General features: G+C 41.3%; 1 long non-coding RNA gene across 1 annotated transcript; it reads right to left on the minus strand.

Moving 5' to 3' along the window:
* Positions 1-3,076: 3,076 nt before the first annotated feature.
* Positions 3,077-4,171, minus strand: LOC120434037. The gene is made up of 3 exons (XR_005608898.1): positions 4,134-4,171; positions 3,499-3,991; positions 3,077-3,136 (listed from the first exon to the last, which is right to left on the minus strand). It is a non-coding gene; the product is annotated as an uncharacterized LOC120434037 (long non-coding RNA).
* Positions 4,172-19,404: the final 15,233 nt, after the last annotated feature.

Genomic DNA, 19,404 nt, shown 5'->3' on the forward strand with positions numbered 1-19,404 from the left:
TTTGTTTTTTTTTATGTGAAAAATCTAAATTAAGGTGTAGAATCTTAAAGTAAGCAAATAATTCTTAAAAACAGCTTGTTCAAGAAAGCATAATACTCATTTTAGGTACAGATTTTCTAAATATCAAAGTGTCTTTTACTTATAATAAGTCACATTTTCTTCAATTAAGCATACATTTTAGACAATTTTGTCTAGTTAACCTAACTGCCATATGCCTTTTAATTTGCTAGTTTTAAGAATTCTAGTCACGCAACTTTTGCTTACCCCATTGGCAGATTTATTTGCTCAAAACAAGAAAATTTTGTCAGATTTAAGAATATTTGGCTTGTTTCAAGTATAGCTGTTTTTGCAGTGTTCCATTTTGAAGCCTCTTCTTTTGTATAGCCAGCACCAAACAGAAATGCCAATGGAGACCAACCCCATCCACATTTTTAAAAGACATGCTCTAACATAACAAACAGTGGTTCAAGGTATTTACATTCAAGAAACATGTGAAAAACAGTTTCTGTTCCCTGACAAAATGGCAAAACTTTGTTAGACCCGCCCCTGCACAGTTACCAGCTGTCAGCTACTTACAAAAGGATCCTGGTGTTATTTGTCAGAAACAGTTCATAACTTCCCTTCAACTCATTCATGCCACCTTAAAGGTAAACCTGTTTCTCCATCACCTGTTCAGCTCTGATGATTCAGTGAGGACATCTGGTTTCATCTTCATGTTTCCCTCTCACCAGATAACCAAACCGATATCATGACCAGCAGCTTTTACGGCTGTGGCTCCAGCAAACATCAGCTGATACTAGAAATTAATATTAAATAAATTCTAACAACAGCTGATCAAGCTGAATAACTCCAGCTTGTGTCTTTTTCCATTCTAGCTGAAGTACGGGACAAACTGTTCCTTTTCAGCTCAATATGTAATATTTTCTCTGAATACGGGATGATTCCATTTTTTAAGGGACGGTTGGCAACTCTACTAACTAACCTTATGAATAAAATAAAGTTCACTATCAGTAACATCATAGCACCCACCAAGCTGTATAGAAACTCCGTCATGCTAGCTAGTACGCAGTGCGAGTTAGTAACTGACTGTAAAAAGGCAGCACAACGAAAATAAACTACACATAAACTTGGTTTATATCTGACCCAGATAGACTGCGGGTCATAACTTCTAACCTGAAGTTCAGTTCACACTCGGACCGGCGGCCGCCTCGGGTCTCTCCTCCTCCTGCCTCCCCTTTCCCTCATCCACCTGCTGGCCTCTGTGGAAGCTCCGCCATAGCCACCACCAAACAACTGAGTTATTTTTACACATCTGCCATCATCTGGCCAATCCACCACTTTTCATTGTTTATACCGTTACTGAAAAAAAAAAATATCATCGGCCCATAAACACGAAAAATCATCATCGGCCCACTGGGCAAATGCCTGGTATGCCCGATGGCCAGTCCAGCTATGGTTGTGCCATCAGTTAACCCAGCTGGCACGCGTGCCCAGGGTTGCCGACCCCTGCTGTACACTGTAAAAAAGAAAATGTTGAGAAAACGTAAAATTTCAAGGCAACATGATGCAAGAGATTTTTGAGTTTTCTCAACTTTTGCCAACTGTTGTTGACTCAACTAAGATTTACAAGTTCTGCCAACTTGGATCTTCTTGTTCACCTAATTAGGATAATCCTGGAAGTCTAACGAAGAAATTCTGGTTTCAATGCCATGTATTTCTGCCTTCACCAAACACAGATATTCTTGTTGAGTAATCATACAATTCTTACTCCAGTGAGTTGAAAATTTACCTATATAAACAAAGGAAAATGTATGTTGTTATTATACTTGAAAAAACACTTAATAAATAGATATAGAATAAAACAAAGCACAATTCAATGTTATCTAAAAGCTTATTTATTTTGTTCAACAGTCTTTTCAGTACATTTCAGAATGTCATGGGTAGTAGGGTGAATTTCTGTTTAAAAAAACAAAAAGAAAGAAAGAAAAGAAATAACAAACAAACAAAAACTTGTTGCCAGTTTCTTTTGGGTGCTTTGAGCACCCCAGCAGAGACGTTAAAATTCCAGAGTCCAGAACCAAAAAAGAAAAGTGTCCAGCAACTTAATAATTCATGCACACACACCCTGACCATCTTGTAAAAGCTGAACATAACTATTGCACATTAAATAGGGTAGTGCTACAAACGATTGCCCATGCACCCAGACATTGACATTTTACACAGGCTTACTATGATGAACTATGGAAGTTAAAAGTTCTTAGAAATGTTACCATCAATGAAGAGGAAACTAACACTATAACAAATCTTTTAAAATACTACAAGACAAATTTTCACCATATATTCTCAACAATACAGATTCATCTGACTAAAATTTACATTTCGAATAATGATTTATCCACTTCACCTTCATATTGTCCGACCAGGCCAAAATAAGATGGCCTGAATTGCTTCAAAGGTAAAACTCATCTGCTTTGGATAATCAATGTTGAGGGCATACAGAAGGCCAAAGAGGTGTGCCAGGGCAGTAGAGATCTGGAATGTTATGTAGCACGATGTCCCCTTCCAACACAACTGCATGTTCTCGCACAGGCGTATCAGCATCGTCATCTTGTAGGATGGTGAGGATGGCAACTGATGCACCGTTCAACACTGGTTCCAAAATGTCAGTGTCCTGAAGAAAAAAAAATATGAATTATTGAAAGCTAAGAAAAACTAAAGACAAAACAAATTTCTAAAGATTTTAACTTTAACCTCTATACCATGCTGGTCGTTTGACCCATGGAGGTTTTAAGAAGAAAAAGCTTATTTTCTTTTAATTAATGCCACCTTGTGAGTTTTGTACAAAAATATTTTCTGCTATGGAACAACCACTAACAATGCCCAGCTGCTGCTCAGCAGAAAAAAGGAGTGAGAGTTATGACAACTGCAATCCCCACTATACAATTATCTGGACTGCACTGAGAAAGTGTACATTTCCATTTTGGATAAACTCATCCTTTAAAAACATCTCATAGCAATTAGTTTTACTTGCATTACTTTTTGTACTTACTAAGCACTTCAGGAAAACCTCTGTTGCATCTTCTCTTGAGGAAAATGGGCAGGCCTCTCAGTGCCCGTTGGACACAGTGTTGGATGTCTAAAGAGTATTCAGTGGAAAACAAGAATTTCAATTAGTGAAGTAACATGGTGTACTATACACAATGCAAAATCAGAACTCTCATAGTAATGAAAGTAAAGCACAGGTCAGACCCAGCAACACATAAAGCGTACAACCCCGCCCCAAAAAAACAACAACAACACCATGTTAACAATTTTACTTTCGTTTTACAAATTAAATAAAATACTGCCAAATAAGAACAAAGCAATGACTCATGACATTCATTTTTACTGACATATCCACTGATGTGTTTTATTTGAAGCCAACATCTTTTTCAGTTTCTGTTAAGAGAAAAGTATACTCTCTTCTGAAAATGTCAGATAAAGGAGCACTTCACTCACCTGTTCATCAAGTTTATCCAGGAGGTCTTCCATCTCCTCACCAAGAGCTCCCTTCTTAGACCAGTACAGTTTCAGCAGGCCAGGCACAAATTTGTCAAGGGATGCATTGAAGGTCCCCAGGAGGTCTTTGCTTGTGATCTGAACAATACATTCACCAAAATATTGTCATTTATTCAACACAGAAAACTCCTGGGTAGCTGTCTTGGACAGTCTGCACCATGTTATATGCCTGACTGTGTTATCAACAGCAAAACCTACCTACTTCAAAAATCTCTCATGAATACGTCTTTTGCACAGGAATAGAAACACCCCCCACAAAACCCAGTATCAATATGAAAATACATATTATGTTCTAAGTTGCACCAAAATCTGTGACCAATCAGATTCTGTGACCTGCCTTAGTATTCTTTCCCTAACAATCTCAGACTATAGAAGTCCTATTTCTAGCACAAAAAGAAAAAAAATACATGCTAAGTCAAAATTATGAGATTGCCTTTGTTTCACAATTTCGATTTAGCATGGGGACTCTTTTCTTGTACTGGCAGAAATGTTCAGGGTAAGGATTTCAATATAACACTGGCAAGGGCCTTGACTGGAGTGGTAGCACAAGATAATAAAGTTGGCCAATGTATTACCCCAGCAAATACCGTACTACTTCAATATAAGTATAAATCATGCCCCATTTGAATAATAATTAAATTATAAATAAATTAGGACAGTCTTACCTCCTCAGAGGAAAACAGCGCAGGTCATCTCTCCTGGACCTCAGATACCATAGGCCAGGGGTCGGCAACCTGCGGCTCTTTAGTCCTTATTTTGCGGCTCCGGGTGGTTTGGGAAAATAGAAGAAGTATTTAGCTGAAGTGCATTTTATTTGTGTTTAGTTCTTTTTTTTTAAAAAAAGTTGTAGTTCTAAATTGGAAGATTATTGTGATTTTGAAATATAAAAATAAAATTATATCTTATTATTTTTTTCATCGCTCAAAATAAGCGTCACACTCGCGGAAGCCGGTGTACCCACCGAAACGCCATGCATTTATCGAGACTTTCAACCCCAGATAGGCCAATTATGGATCTTCGGATCCACATTATGTAAACAGCTGTTCTCCACCGTGAACTATGTTAAAACAAACACCGCTCACGCCTCACAGATGACAGCTTACAGTCCTGCGTAAAGATGAAAGCCTCGATTTGCAGATGCTGTGAGCAGAGGTTCGGGACCAGAAGTCTCATTGTAAACATATCACGGCAGACCCGACGATGTTTGCATGAACATGCTTTTCAGCATCTCTTTATTGACCACTTTTCACACACGGTTGCTGTACACATACAGCTGGTTGTAGCTTTTCAGCTCACAGCCCGACAACACAACAGCAGAGAGAGCACAGACTTTAAGGCGGCGAGGCGCGATTGCGGGTGCCGCTCAGGTGTGTCCGACTCCCCTGCAGCGGCACTACAGACCACGCCCCGCCACACACATTAACAAGGTAAAATAGATATTTAGGCAGAATTTTGCAAATATCTATCTATTTTTTTTTTTTTTTTTTTTTTTAGCAGCATAGTGCTTTTTTTCCAATTACTTTTTAAAAGTCAGGTCAAGGCTCCAAAAGCCCACAGGCGATATAAGGGTGGCGGCTCACAACAGTTTTTGTTTGCTGGATCATTTTAGTTCAGCTGGGTGTCTTTCCTTTTGTTATATTTCTTTAAGAGTTCAAAATGTGTTAATTACATAAATAAAATGTAATTTTCTCTGTAGCACTTCATGGATTACATAAGCAACACACCTTAGTTGCTCTGTAGATTCTTTTAAAAAGCAGTTAAAAACCTTTCTTTTCAAACAAGCCTTTTGTTGATCTACGTATTTTATATTCTTTACACTATTTACATTTGATCTTTTACATTGTGTATAATGTCTATTGATTGTATTGTTTATTTTAATATTTGTGTACAGCGCTTTGTGACTGCCTGTCTGTGAAAAGTGCTTAATAAATAAACTTTACTTACTTACTTTAGTTGTTCGCACAAAGCACAAAAAACAATATATACAGTGTTATCTTCATTTCAGATTTCAAAAAGTATTTGCGGCTCCCAGTGTTTTCTTTTGTGTGAAAACCGGGTCCAAGTGGCTCTTTGGGTGTTAAAGGTTGCAGACCCCTGCCATAGGCTGACACTCCACGACCTCTCTCCGCCTGAGAGAAAATGTTTGCAATAATGAAACATTTCAATATAATGTAGAAAAAAAAAAACGAGAAAAAAAAGTTACGGATCGGACTCCCCGATCCTTACTGCGCATGTGCAAAGTCGGACCGTACAGATCGCGTCTACCCGTGGAATTGTACATAAAATCAATACTCCACCAACAAAAAGGCTCTCAAAACAATACAATACTTTCCACAGCTTTGAAGGATGGGTCAGGTGTATCCTTCGTGGCCCACCCTATGCCAGAATTCATAGCGCGGCCCATCCGATTCTAGTTTCAAACAATGGCGGCAGCCACTTAGTTTTAATATTACTCTTATTACTCTTTCTGGGTCACAAAGTAAACTTTTAAGGTATTTTCAGGCGAGAATGTAGCTGTGTAAATTTCAAATATCTGCTCAGTTTATTAAGACAACACATTTTTGCCAAAATGCTTCTACGTTTTCGGAGCGTCTGTTACCACCAGCTTCGATAGCTAGCTGGGATTCAAGGCTCGCTAGAGCAGCGAGAACAGCGAACTCCTGGCATATCATTTTCAACCCCAGCGGTCCTTCGCTAGCTTAAACATGATATATAAGTCCCTTAGATGACTTAAATATGTTATTGTTTGGCTTTTTTTTTTCAGTGCTTTACTCGTTCCACCCTCCTGGGTCCTCAGGAGGATGCAGCCTAGCGCTTGTAGAAAATCCTAATAACAGATGTCGTTAGCTTACCTGCTAGGGCAAATGGCCGGCAGCTCCCGCACCTGTCCAAAAATGGTCAAATAATACACTCCAACTTCAGACCAGGTAAAATCCGTAATGGTCGAAAAATTGTAATTTTCATCCAATTTTGGCCACGTTTGTTCAAAGTTTCTTAGCAGGTTTTCAGTTCAGAACACATCGACAAACCACTATCACACAGTCTGCTCAGGCTCGTTTGGTCTAGTTCAAACTTGTTCAGACCACGACGTGTGCCAGTCACCTCACGGGTTTCCACGGTTCCCAACTCGACTCAAAAATCGACTCAAAAGTTGATAATCTTTGTTATGCTCGCTAGAAAATCTTAGTTAGGACAACAATGGAAGAAATTTGTTGGGCAGACAAGCTTTTTTAGGTTGTAAATGGAAAGTTTTATTTCTAAGTCAGTTTAATTTGAAAACTTTACTCAAATCAACAATTACTAGTTATCGTTTTTACAGTGTAGTGTCTTCTGTGTTTACGTTCACCTTCCCATGTGTATGCGTTTCTCTCTCGCCCCTCTGCGTGTCTTAGGTCGGCATCTTTATGTTTCCTTTTTTATTTTGACACTCTTGCGTTCCATGTTCAGTGTTTTTAGTTTTGCTTCCTCTGTGGTGTCAAGTTCATTTGTATCAGCTGTGTTCCCCATGTGTTTCTGGTCATTGGTTATGTTCACACCATGTCTCCAGGTTTCCACACCAGTTTTCATGTTTAAAGTTGTCACGTTTATTATCTAGTTTTCCCAGTTTAGGTTCAGTTTAGTGTCAGATTCTTTTGCCTCACTCTTTGTTTTATATTCTTCATCAGCCACAATAAACGGTTCTTCTCGTTAAGATTCATGTTGTGTCCACGTTTCATTTGTCTGCATTTGTTATACTACTCTCCACACCATCTGCCAGTGCAGACTGTGACATGGCCTATCAATAAAATGTAAAAAATGGCATACAGTTTTAAGTCCAAACTTTTAAAACAAGTTGAAATGGAGACTCATGGCTGCAGCTGAGGGTTAATAACAGTCACCTTCATTCCATTTCTGGAGTGTGCTCTGGCACAATCATAAGCATCGGTTGCTAAAGAAAACAAGAAATAAGATCCACCCCTGATCACTAGGTAACATAGATCAGATTAGAGAGAGAGAAATGCAGGAAAAAAAAGCACAAACGGAAATAAATGAACATATAACTAAAAGAAATTGTGCTTCTTTATTTTATTTCCAAAGCATGCTTTGTTATTATTACAAGGATTCGTTTTAATCACCTACTTAGTATTAAATAAATGCCATGTATTTGGATATATGTAAATGTATATATTATATCTGTAAAATAAATAATGTTCAATGTTCGGGACAAAATTGACATAATTGTCCATCATGTCAACAAACAAAGAAGGCTTACACACTTGTCCCAAGTCAGCTTCAACAAGACTCTATTGCCTTTTTTTATGGACTTCAGTTTACCAGTGATTTGTTAACACAATGTAAATCTCCAAAAAGTTATTGGGTCTTGTTGAAGCATAATATGTTCTTGTTTATTTTTGTTTTATTTGGGACTTTAATGACAAGTAAAGAGAAGGAGTCCAAGCAGCAGATGGATCATTCCCAGTCTGATAGAACAAGCGTCACTTTTGGTTGTAGAGGTAGTGGTTGCAGTTGATGTAGCAGTTATAGCTGTAATGGCGGCAGAGGTTGGAGTTGGGGTAGTGGTTGTAGTCGTAGTTGGGGTAGTGGTTGTAGTCGTAGTTGGGACGGTGGATGTAGTCATAGTTGTGGCGGTGGTGGTAGTTGGGGGAGTGGTTGTGGGTGTAGTTGTACTGGTTGTAGTTGGGACGGTGGTTGTAGTGGGGGTTGTAGTTGTGGAGGTGGTTGTAGTGGGGGTTGTGGAGGTGGTTGTAGATGTTGTTGGGGTGGTGGTTGTAGTTGCAGCGGTGGTTGTGGTTGTTGTTGGGGTGGTGGTTGCAGATGTGGCGGTGGTTGCAGTTGCGGCGGTGGTTGCAGTTGCGGCGGTGGTTGCAGTTGCGGCGGTGGTTGTAGTTGCGGCAGTGGTTGTAGTTGTGGCGGTGGTTGTAGTTGGTACGGTAGCTGTGGTTGTAGTTGGGGCGGTGGTTGTTGTTGCGGCGGTGGTTGTAGTTGTAGCTGGGACGGTGGTTGTTGTTGCGGCGGTGGTTGTGGTTGTAGTTGGGGTGGTAGTTGGTGTGGTGGTTGTTGTTGGGACGGTGGTTGTGGTTGTAGTTGGGGTTGTAGTTGTTGTTGGGGCGGTGGTTGCAGTTGCGGCGGTGGTTGCAGTTGCGGCGGTGGTTGCAGTTGGTACGGTAGCTGTGGTTGTAGTTGGGGCGGTGGTTGTAGTTGCGGTGGTGGTTGCGGCGGTGGTTGTTGTTGCGGCGGTGGTTGTAGTTGTAGCTGGGACGGTGGTTGTTGTTGCGGCGGTGGTTGTGGTTGTAGTTGGGGTGGTAGTTGGTGTGGTGGTTGTTGTTGCGGCGGAGGTTGTAGTTGTAGGTGGGACGGTGGTTGTGGCGGTGGTTGTAGTTGTAGTCGGGGCAGCAGTTGTAGTTGGTGCTGCAGAACAGGCAACACCTGATACGGTACCAACGCTCTGCATGAAAGGTAGAGATCCCAGGCTCAAAGCAGCTGCACACAGGTTTGCAGATGCGCAGCCGTAACCTGGATACGTGCTGGTGCTGCTTTTGCCTGCAGATCAAAAAGAAGAATTTCAGGATATGTTTTAAATTGGCTAATTTCAGGGAAGCTTAATATATTTCATGCAAAAAACAATTTAACAGCTTTTTAAAAAGTTTATTTGTTTGTCTGACTTCCAGTCTTGAAATTTTAAATCTTATCACAGTTACTTTCACACCCAAGGATAACATTTAGTATAAACTAGGGTAAAAGTTTCCGCTCTTTTATATGTCAGATGTATCACAAAAGAATTTGAACTCATCTTTGATAGAAAATCGATGACACAACTGATACAACATAGAGACTTACTGATTGATAGGAAGCATTGGTTCTCCACTCCCTGACACTGTAATGTGGAGGAGCACTGACCGGTGGAAGGGTCACAAAAGTTGCATACTCCGCCATTATTTGACTGAGAAGCAGGATCTGAAACAGAAAAGAAGATGATTTCATTTCAGAACAGAGACCCTTAGAACATCAGATTGTTGTCTTTATTTCTTTATATTATTCTTTTGTCTTCAATGAGCAACATAGTATTTAACTTACTTGTCAGAGTTGCTGAGTTGCAGTTATCTGTGTCGCAGCATTGAGCAGAAGCCAGAGCACTTTGAAAACCCAGGTCGACTGAAAATGTCTGAGAGGTTACGGCTGGACACAGGGAGGAAGATGCACATGCCTTGTAGATTTGTGTTGTCGTGGTTCCAGATGAAGTAGCTACAAAGGCAAAGTGCAGCTGGTTAATGTTGATGGAACACAAATAGCTTCACAGGGGATGTAATTTAGTGAAAATATTAAATATGAAATGAGAAAACATTACCTAGAATGGTAGCTGTAACACACATTGTTTCCGATGAGGAGCATGTAACTGGTACTGTGCTTGAACACGTCGAATCTGTGCAGGTTTGACACTGAAGGGCTCCAGCTGCAACCAGGAGAGAAATACAGAAATGATCATCACAATTTAAATATATAGCAAATATGAGATGTTTTGAAAGTTCATATTGGGTTACAGCAGGTTACAGTCGAGTCAATACTACTCACTAACTTTGGGAAAAAAATTACAATGTTAGATTTAAAAAAAGATTTAAAACTTTAAATTAGACTCTCTTCTACCTGCAGGTGAAATGAGTGTAGTTACCTGTGGTGGAGAGTGCCCAGAGAAGAATCAGAGAAAACAGCAGCTTCATTGTGATGAACAAGTCAGTTCTGCAGATTAGTTTGCCTGGGCTGTGATGCTGAAGCTGAGGAGCACAACTGCACTTTATATACTGAACAGGTGACATCAGGTTTGGGTGTGCTTACATTTTTACAGCATGATCATTCATACTTTCAAGTCTTCTTTCGTCAAATCACTATGTCAGAGCACCTTACCACACCTGTTTTCTTCAAATCAACAAGTATTCAGTGTCTGTGAAGGTTCTCAGTCATCCAGGTCATCGTAGTCAAAGGAATTTGCAAAGAATTTTGTTTTTATTTTTAACCTTTTAATAAATGAGAATGACCTCGTGCCTAGCATCATTAAACTGTCATCTTTCAGTTTTATTGTGAAACCATGATCGAGTTTTTGTTGATAAAATTCAATTTGTTTATAACAGCTGACACTTTCAAACAAAATCAGGATCAAATGCAGGGGTGATTCTAGGATCAGAGCTTTGGGGGTGCAGTGAGTAAAAAGTAAAACTGACTGCATTTTTTGGACAGAGATTCACTTTTATTGTGTATGTATAATATAATACAGATACATAAAAAATACACTCCAAAAATAGAAGAGTCCTTATGATGTACAAATGTACAAAATATTAATTAAAAAAATTATTAAAAAAAATGAGGCAACTTTGCCTAGGGTACAATGTATACTATGTATAAAAAGATCTTTACTGCAGCTACTACTATGGCTCTATGGCAGATTTTTTCTATTACTTTAACCTGCGTCGCCTCACCTTGAGGCAAATCACTTTTGGTGGTCAACTCTCTCAAGCAGTTTAACAGTTTCTGTTTTGCCTGTCACTAGTCCCTGTCTGTTTTCTTACCTGGTTCTTCCTGATCTTGTACTTTCTCCTCACGTTCCCCTCTTTCCTCTCTCCTTCTTTGGACTGACAATCATACACAAATAGATTGTATTCAATTAGATGAAAAAAATTACATTAATATGAAAAAAAAAATACTATTAAGATCACTAATAAAAAAGTCCTCTCTTAGTGTACTTTCAAGCAGAAGGCAAATAACCAAACCACGTGTACACGTAATAAAAGATATAAATGTCTGTGAAGGTTCTCAGTCATCCAGGTCATTGTAGTCAAAGGAGCTTGCAAAGAAAAGCGTCTGGACTTCTTTAAGTTGTATCGAGAGGAGAAATATTTTATTGCTATTATTTGCTGCTATTTTGATAATCATCATTACCGTTTCATGTTAATAGTGATGTTGCTTTCACAGATGCATTCAGATGTTCAAATATATTGGTATTATATTAGCCTTTATTACAGGTCCAAGAAGAACCACTTTAAACGGTTGAGTTGAATCTATAATTGTAAATGTTTTTAATGCTTCTATGATCTCAGTGTTTCTGTGTAGAGGGCAGAGACAGGAAAATACACTCTGTGCTAAAATGAGACAGGAAACGCGTCTGCAGAGCATGTTTTTGCAGAAGTGAAACTGAAGCCAGAGTTTAAGTGCAAGCCAAAGAGTAGGGTGTTTATTATGCATTTATTGCGGATTAAGCCTTAAGTAGTTGTGGTAGATTGAAACAGTTGTTTATATATTTTACATATAAGTCAAGATCATTACACACAGGATGGCCTTAGCCTGGTTGGTTGCTTAAGTTGAGGTCAACTAAGGTTCAGAAAGCAGATGCAAACTCTGCACGTACAGACAGACAAATAGTGAGAGAGGTCATGACACGTACGCAGTACACAGCACGCACGCGCCCCCGCACGTGTACGCACACACACATACACACCATAGTAGATCTATTTTGGTAGGGCAGAAGTGAAGATGTATTTTTGCTGCAAATGCAGAATTGTGCCGACGTACTTAGAGGAAGTGCAACAGATGTCCTAGGAGATAAGCGACAGCGAAGACGAGCTGAGGGAAGCACCGACCGAAGACCATGTTCTTTAAAACTATGTTAAAGGTTGTTGACAGAACATTTGTGGTTTTGAGTTGACGTATGCTTTGTTTAAATCTGCCTAGCAACAGAAAAGGGGGCTGTACTATCTTAACCCTATAAAACTGTTGTCTGAATATGGTAAAGTTAGTTCAATACTGATTGGGTTGTTGAACTCACACATGTGTTCATTAAAATGCCGTCTAATTGCACACTGGACCGGATCTGTGGTTATTTATGGATTCCTTCTCTCAACATTGAACCCTAACAGTTGCTTGAAGATGTTTCACCTCTCATCCGAGAAGCTTCTTCAGTTCTAAGGTCAAATGGCAGAGTCCCAGATTTAAAACCCAGTGGGAGTATCCCCCCAAAGAGGTACAAAAGGACCCCCTGATGATCCTCTAATCACCTGAGCCAAGGTGTGAAAGTGGGTGTGGGTCCCAATCAGCCAGGGTTTCGGGTGAGCTCATTGTGAAACCTGGCCCCACCTTATCATTCAATTTCCTGAGTTCAGATGGCCCAGGATGTGAGTGGGCGTTAAGGCGGGAAGGGAACTCAAAACTGGATTATAGATGGCAGACAGTTGGTGTCGTAAACCACCGCCTCTGTTCAAAGATGGTCGCTCACAGTGGACATAGATGGCTTCTTTCACTCCTCTTTCAAACCATCTGTCCTCTCTGTCCAAAATGTGAACATTGGCATCCTCGAAAGAGTGTCCTTTATCTTTTAGATGCAGATGGACTGCTGAGTCTTGTCCTGTGGAGGTGGCTCTTCTATGTTGTGCCATGCACTTGTGAAGTGGCTGTTTGGTCTCTCCAATGTAGAGGTCTGGGCATTCCTCGCTGCACTGTACAGCGTTGTTAAGTCTGTGTTTTGGAGGTTTGCCTTTCGGGTGAACCAATTTTTGTCTGAGTGTGTTGCTGGGTCTGAAGTACACTGGGATGTCGTGCTTGGAGAAAACTCTCCTGAGTTTTTCTGATACACCGGCTACATAGGGGATGACAATGTTGTTGCGTCTGTTTTTCTTATCCTCCCTCGCTGGTGTCTGATCTTCTTTTCTGTGCCTCTTTGCCGACTTTATAAACGCCCAATTAGGATAACCGCATGTTTTGAGTGCTTCCTTTACATGTGTGTGTTCCTTCTTTTTTCCCTCAGGCTTAGAGGGAACATGTTCTGCCCGGTGGTGTAGGGTCCTAATTACTCTAAGTTTGTGTTCCAGAGGGTGATGGGAGTCAAAGAGGAGGTACTGGTCCGTGTGTGTGGGCTTCCGGTAAACTTCGATGTTGAGGTTGCCATTCTCTTCAATGTGCACCGCGCAGTCCAGGAAAGGTAAACAGTTATCCTTTGTGTCTTCCCTGGTGAACTTGATGTTTTTATCCACAGCGTTAATGTGCGTAGTGAAGGATTCCACTTCTTGTGTCTTGATTTTGACCCAGGTGTCGTCTAGAAGCTTCTCGGATGAGAGGTGAAACGTCTTCAAGCAACTTAAAGAAGTCCAGACGCTTTTCTTTGCAAGCTCCTTTGAAAAGATATAAATATTGAAACACTGATCCAAAATTATTCTTGACTGATGGATCATTTGATCTTACATTTTTACCTGAATGTGGCTCCTTTTTTTGAAAAAACTTCCTTATATCCATTATGAACCTGGCTGTCTCTTTGTACACAAAACACACACACACACACACACACACACACACACACACACACACACACACAACAAAGGTTATAAGGTTAATGGGCATCCAGTCAGTTAGTACCTTGGGTTTAATATCGGCACATGCACATATGACAAAATAAGCAGCTTCTCTCATTCCATTTCAAACAGGACAGTGGTAACAACACTAGGCTACAATATTAAGTTTTAGATTTTAAATAGGCTATATAAATTTCAATGGGAGCAACAGGACTGTCAAATGTAGCTGATTTTACTACAGAGTAGGACGGATTGTAGGGTAGCAAACATCGTTGGCAAACACGTTTTCAACACTGCAGGTCACCTGGGTGTAATGTTTTTCAGCTAAAAGGAAACATGGTCTGACTCCTACCTAACTACATAAAGAGTAACTGAAGGTTAAATGCAGTTAACATGTCCTGTTTTAAGCCAGGCACTCACACCTCCGCTCCGCTGCGTCTCAGCCACTATCGCTCTGGCAGAAAGGGCGCTAGAGCCAGAGCAGGGGAGAGACGAGCTGGAACAAACCATTTGGGGGGGTTGGGGATATCTATACTTTTGTTGTTAAAATATTACGTCTCAACCAAGTACTGTATGCTTTTTATATTTTTATTAGTGTGTCACACAAACAGCAGATATTAGTGATGTGCGATACCACTGATTTCCTTTCCGATCCGATACCAAGTAATATTCAGGGTGGTATCGACGATACTGATCTGATACTGATACTTTGTACAAAAACTTATTTAATTTATTGTATCTCAAATTATAACGTCATAATGATTACAGGACATCAGATTTCTTGTTCTTATCACTTAATAATGCAGAGTTCATCATATAGAAATAAAAAAACTGAAGTTGTGCGCTATTTGAACACCTTGCCTGCCTGCAGCACTAAAGGACTCCGTGAGAGACGTCTGTCTCGCCCTAGCAGCACCTGTCCCTCTCCTCCTCTTCAGTTTGTCTCAACATACGCTCGTCATATTCTGTGATATGATTTACTCTGAGGTGTTTGACAAGGTTAGTGATGTTGCCACAACCATACATGCCAACCCTCCCGATTTTTCCGGGAGAATCCCGAATTTCAGCGCCCCTCCCGAAAATCTCCCAGAGCCATTCTCCCGAATTTCTCCCGATTTTCCACCTGGGCAACAAAATTGAAAAACCATATCGCAGAATTCATAGCGGGGCCCAGCCAATTCCAGTTTCCAACAATGGCGGCAGCTACTTAGTTTTAATATTACTCTTGTTTCTCTTTCTGGGTCGCAAAAAAAGTTTTTAACATATTTTCAGGTGAGAATGTAGCTGTGTAAGCTTCAAATATCTGAGCCGACCGACACATCGTCTTCAAACCCCCGCGGTCTTTCACTACTCGGGTTAAACATGATATATAAGTCACTTAAAAATGTTATTGTTTGGCTTTTTCAGTGTTTTATTTGTTCGTGAGTAAATCGGTTTGGCTGAGAATAAAGTTATTAGATTAGATTAAATTAAATTTAACTTTATTAATCCCTCGGGAGGGCTCCTCCGGGGTTTTCACACAGCTGAATAAACGTCAAACAGAAAACTGATTAAACAGAAGTGTGAGACGGTCGAGAGTTTAAGTCAGCGCCCAGTTATATTTTAGATAGCAAGGAGCAGACGGCAGAGTTTCACTCCACTGAGGGAGCTCATGACGTACTACCCGGCTTTCTTTAGACTGCGAAGGCTGGGTCCTCAGGTGGAAGCAGCCTCTGAATTTGGACACCCCCGCTGTTTCCAGGCCGGCCAATAATAACGGTGACATATAATTTTTTTTATATTTTATCCGATAAATAAACACTGTAAAATTTATTTATCACCCCCCCACCCCAACAGCCCTTTTGAATGTCTCCCTAATTCTGAGGTCTCAAGGTTGGCAAGTATGGCCACAACACCTCACTTTTTTGCCACATGTATCGCGAACCACGTCTCAGCTGTTTGTGGAGGTAAAATATGTCCGCACATGACTCCAATTACGCTCAGCCATTGTAGTGAGTGCGCACGCCAGCGGCTGCGAGGCATTTATACAGCCGTATTTCGCACGACTATGAAAGGCGGAAGAGGAAGTAGTTCCTTTGAATGTAGACAATCCGAATGATATAGTTTCTTTCCACTGTGTTCCTGTTAATGATAAACTACAAATTTACCCTAAATTACTAAAATATCGATATTTTAATGTGAGAATCGATTCTAGAACATAAATGATTGGTATCGGTTGAATCGATATTTCAGGATCGATCCACACATCACTAGCAAATATTGTCAAAAAAAGTAAGAAATCTTTGGGGGTGCTTTGATTGATTTTGGGGGTGTTTCAGCACCCCCCAAAATGGGCTAAAAACGCCCCTGATCAAATGTTTCGAAACAAACCTGGAATGACTTTTCTACAACTAATGAAGGTCGAACCTAAATGTTTAACATTAAGTATTGTCCACTACATATACTACTAACAAACAGATCACGTGTAATCGACTGCATTTGTCCAAAGATCAGAATTTTATCTGGAGACACAGTGAGGGCCAGTTGCTCTCATAAAATAACAGACTAACATTACCTGTACTGCAGCAAGCCACCAGAGGCAATATTTTTGGCTTCGTAAAGAGGCTAATGATGCACACAGTGCTTTAGTGTGTAGAGTACTGGCAGCAGAACGACCCGCATATACACCATGAAAAACATCACTCTTGAAGAGCCTTACCCTGTCAATCCTCGGGTGCTTTCTGGGGTTCCTGCTAGAAAAAGACATACCCAAATGAACTGATTATTTCTCTACAATTACAAAGTTTGTGTAAAACATCTTGTTATCAAAATAAATCTAAAACCTGTGAAACATAATGATAGGTATAAGCATCACAGCAGATTCCTATTGTGTCAAGGTAACTGAGGATGGAACACAGAAAAATATTTTCTTGTGTCTGTTCTATCATAACACCCTTTTGAAAATATGATGCAGTGGACCATAAAATGAAGAAACCCACAAATCACCATATGGACATCACCCTTGGAAAGTGTTAGGGTGGGAAAAAAATATTTATTGTTCATAAAATTATTAGATAAAGTTGTTTTATTATTTTAATATATACACAATGCAAATGTGCTCATAAACGAGTTGGTGCTCCGTGTTTTGAGGGTTAAGAGTTTCATTTATCGCTACTGTCTGGATTTGAAAAATTGTTAGTGACGTAGAGTGCAGACGGTTTTGCAGCATGCTTACATACACATGAAAATGGGTAGAAAAGAGTCTGGGTCAGGAAGTCCAAACAAGATGTCCTGAACTGGGACAGCTTGTAACAACCCTTTTGGGTTATAGCACCACTAGGGGGGGTTGCCCTACTATTGTAGTAGTTGTGGGAGTCTCCTGGTGGGTGGGTGTTGTTAGCGGCAGCCATTCTATGCTGCTCATGTTCTTTCCTCTGTAAGGAAACCTTACCGTTGTGACCAACTGGCGACGGCGACTACCATGTATGTACGGACAGAGTAGAGCCGTGGAGACCTGGCTTATGAGGTGTAATGTTGCCACACCAAATAAAGGTCTGTTATTGGATTTAACCGACTGGCTTCGGGTTATTCGGCTAACCTCCACACCCCATGCCCGCTGGACCTGCTAGCCGCTCCCGCCTCGCCAGACTGCTGTTACAAAGTGGCGCCCGAACATTGTTCTCTGGATCTTCATCGTCATCCGGACCGACAGACGGTGGGCTCGGATATTTTTCCCGTGTTTTTCAACGATCGACACTTCGGCTGAGGTGGCGTGTTTTTTTTTCTCTTCGTCTGGCTGTATTGGCCGGGCCGATAGGACGCCGTGAAGGAGCCGACTCCCCGCGATTTCAACTATTTACAGGCACGGAGGAACACCGACTCATCGCTTGACACGCTCGCCCGCCGAAGGAGAGTACTCCGTGAGTAACTGTACGGTCCGTCGGGCCACCAACGCAGTGCTATTGGACCGTTACGACATCGGCGGCGCTAAAGCTAAGGCTAACGCTACAGTGACCTTGACTCAGTGTTCATTCAGAGGGACGTGTTGTCTTGTGTGACACATTGAAGCATCAGAGTGTGCATGGACGCTCTCTGTCTTACTGATATTAACGCTTAGGTACTGTGTCTGAACGCTCTTTCACTTCGCTATAACTTTTGTGAGAGAGAGTTGTTTCCACACTTAAAATGGCGTCCCGCGCGGACACGGGGAGTGAGGAAGATGGCTGTGACCCGGATGCTGAGGCGCCTGGCCTTACAAAGTACATCATCCCTCACTCTACGCCTCTTGACCTCAACCTTGCAGTGGGAAACTTGGAAGGAGATGTCGAGAAGCCACGAATTTGCTTACAGGATTCACTGGAGCCACAAAGGAGCCTACTGGAGCCACAAAGGAGCCTGCTGGAGTGTTTGGATCATGGAGCTAGGGGAGAGCCGGGAGAGTGGCCATCTCCCCAACAAACCCCGCCGGTGCCCCGTAATGACCGCTGGTTGGACGGGTACCAGGTGGACTAACCGTTATCATACGGACAGACTCAATGTTGACTGAGGGTTGGTTTCATACATGTACGTGTTGTAATTATTCTGTTCATTAGGGATGATTACTTGTTCTGTTCCACTGAACCCTCCATCGCGGCCGTGAGAGGCTTTTGGTTTGATTTTCTATCGTACTGATTTAAGCAACGGGATGTGTTGTATTTTTGTCTGTTTTTCCCTTGTCTAGGACCATCTCCAGAGGATGACTAGCCAGTAACACTGCATATTCTGTATTGTTTGCTTCGATTACTCATTTTGTTTATTGCCTGTACCGAGGCTGGAAGGGTGTGTAATATTTCCTCCATAGCCTGCTTACTACCTTAAGTAGCTATGTATAGTGAAATGGGGTAGCGGGAGGAGGGTCACCTGAGGTCCGGCTGAGGACAGCCTTCTAATTGCCGCGAGCACTAATTTTGTTTATTGATTGTATTGACTGTACCAATGCTGTATAACAATTCCTCCACAGCCTGCTTACTACCTTAAGTAGCTATGTATAGTGAAAGGGGGTAGCGGGAGGAGGGTTGCCTGGGTCCGGCTGAGGACAGCCTTCTAATTGCCGGGGGGGTGATGTAACAACCCTTTTGGGTTATAGCACCACTAGGGGGGGTTGCCCTACTATTGTAGTAGTTGTGGGAGTCTCCTGGTGGGTGGGTGTTGTTAGCGGCAGCCATTCTATGCTGCTCATGTTCTTTCCTCTGTAAGGAAACCTTACCGTTGTGACCAACTGGCGACGGCGACTACCATGTATGTACGGACAGAGTAGAGCCGTGGAGACCTGGCTTATGAGGTGTAATGTTGCCACACCAAATAAAGGTCTGTTATTGGATTTAACCGACTGGCTTCGGGTTATTCGGCTAACCTCCACACCCCATGCCCGCTGGACCTGCTAGCCGCTCCCGCCTCGCCAGACTGCTGTTACAAGCTGAAGGATAACATTAGATAATCAAGGCCACACAGCGTGTTTTTATATCTGTATTTTTGATTCCAGGAATGTGAGCAGATAGGA

This window comes from Oreochromis aureus, linkage group 17 (assembly GCF_013358895.1).
Source record: "Oreochromis aureus strain Israel breed Guangdong linkage group 17, ZZ_aureus, whole genome shotgun sequence".
In the NCBI taxonomy this organism is placed as follows: Eukaryota; Metazoa; Chordata; class Actinopteri; order Cichliformes; family Cichlidae; genus Oreochromis; species Oreochromis aureus.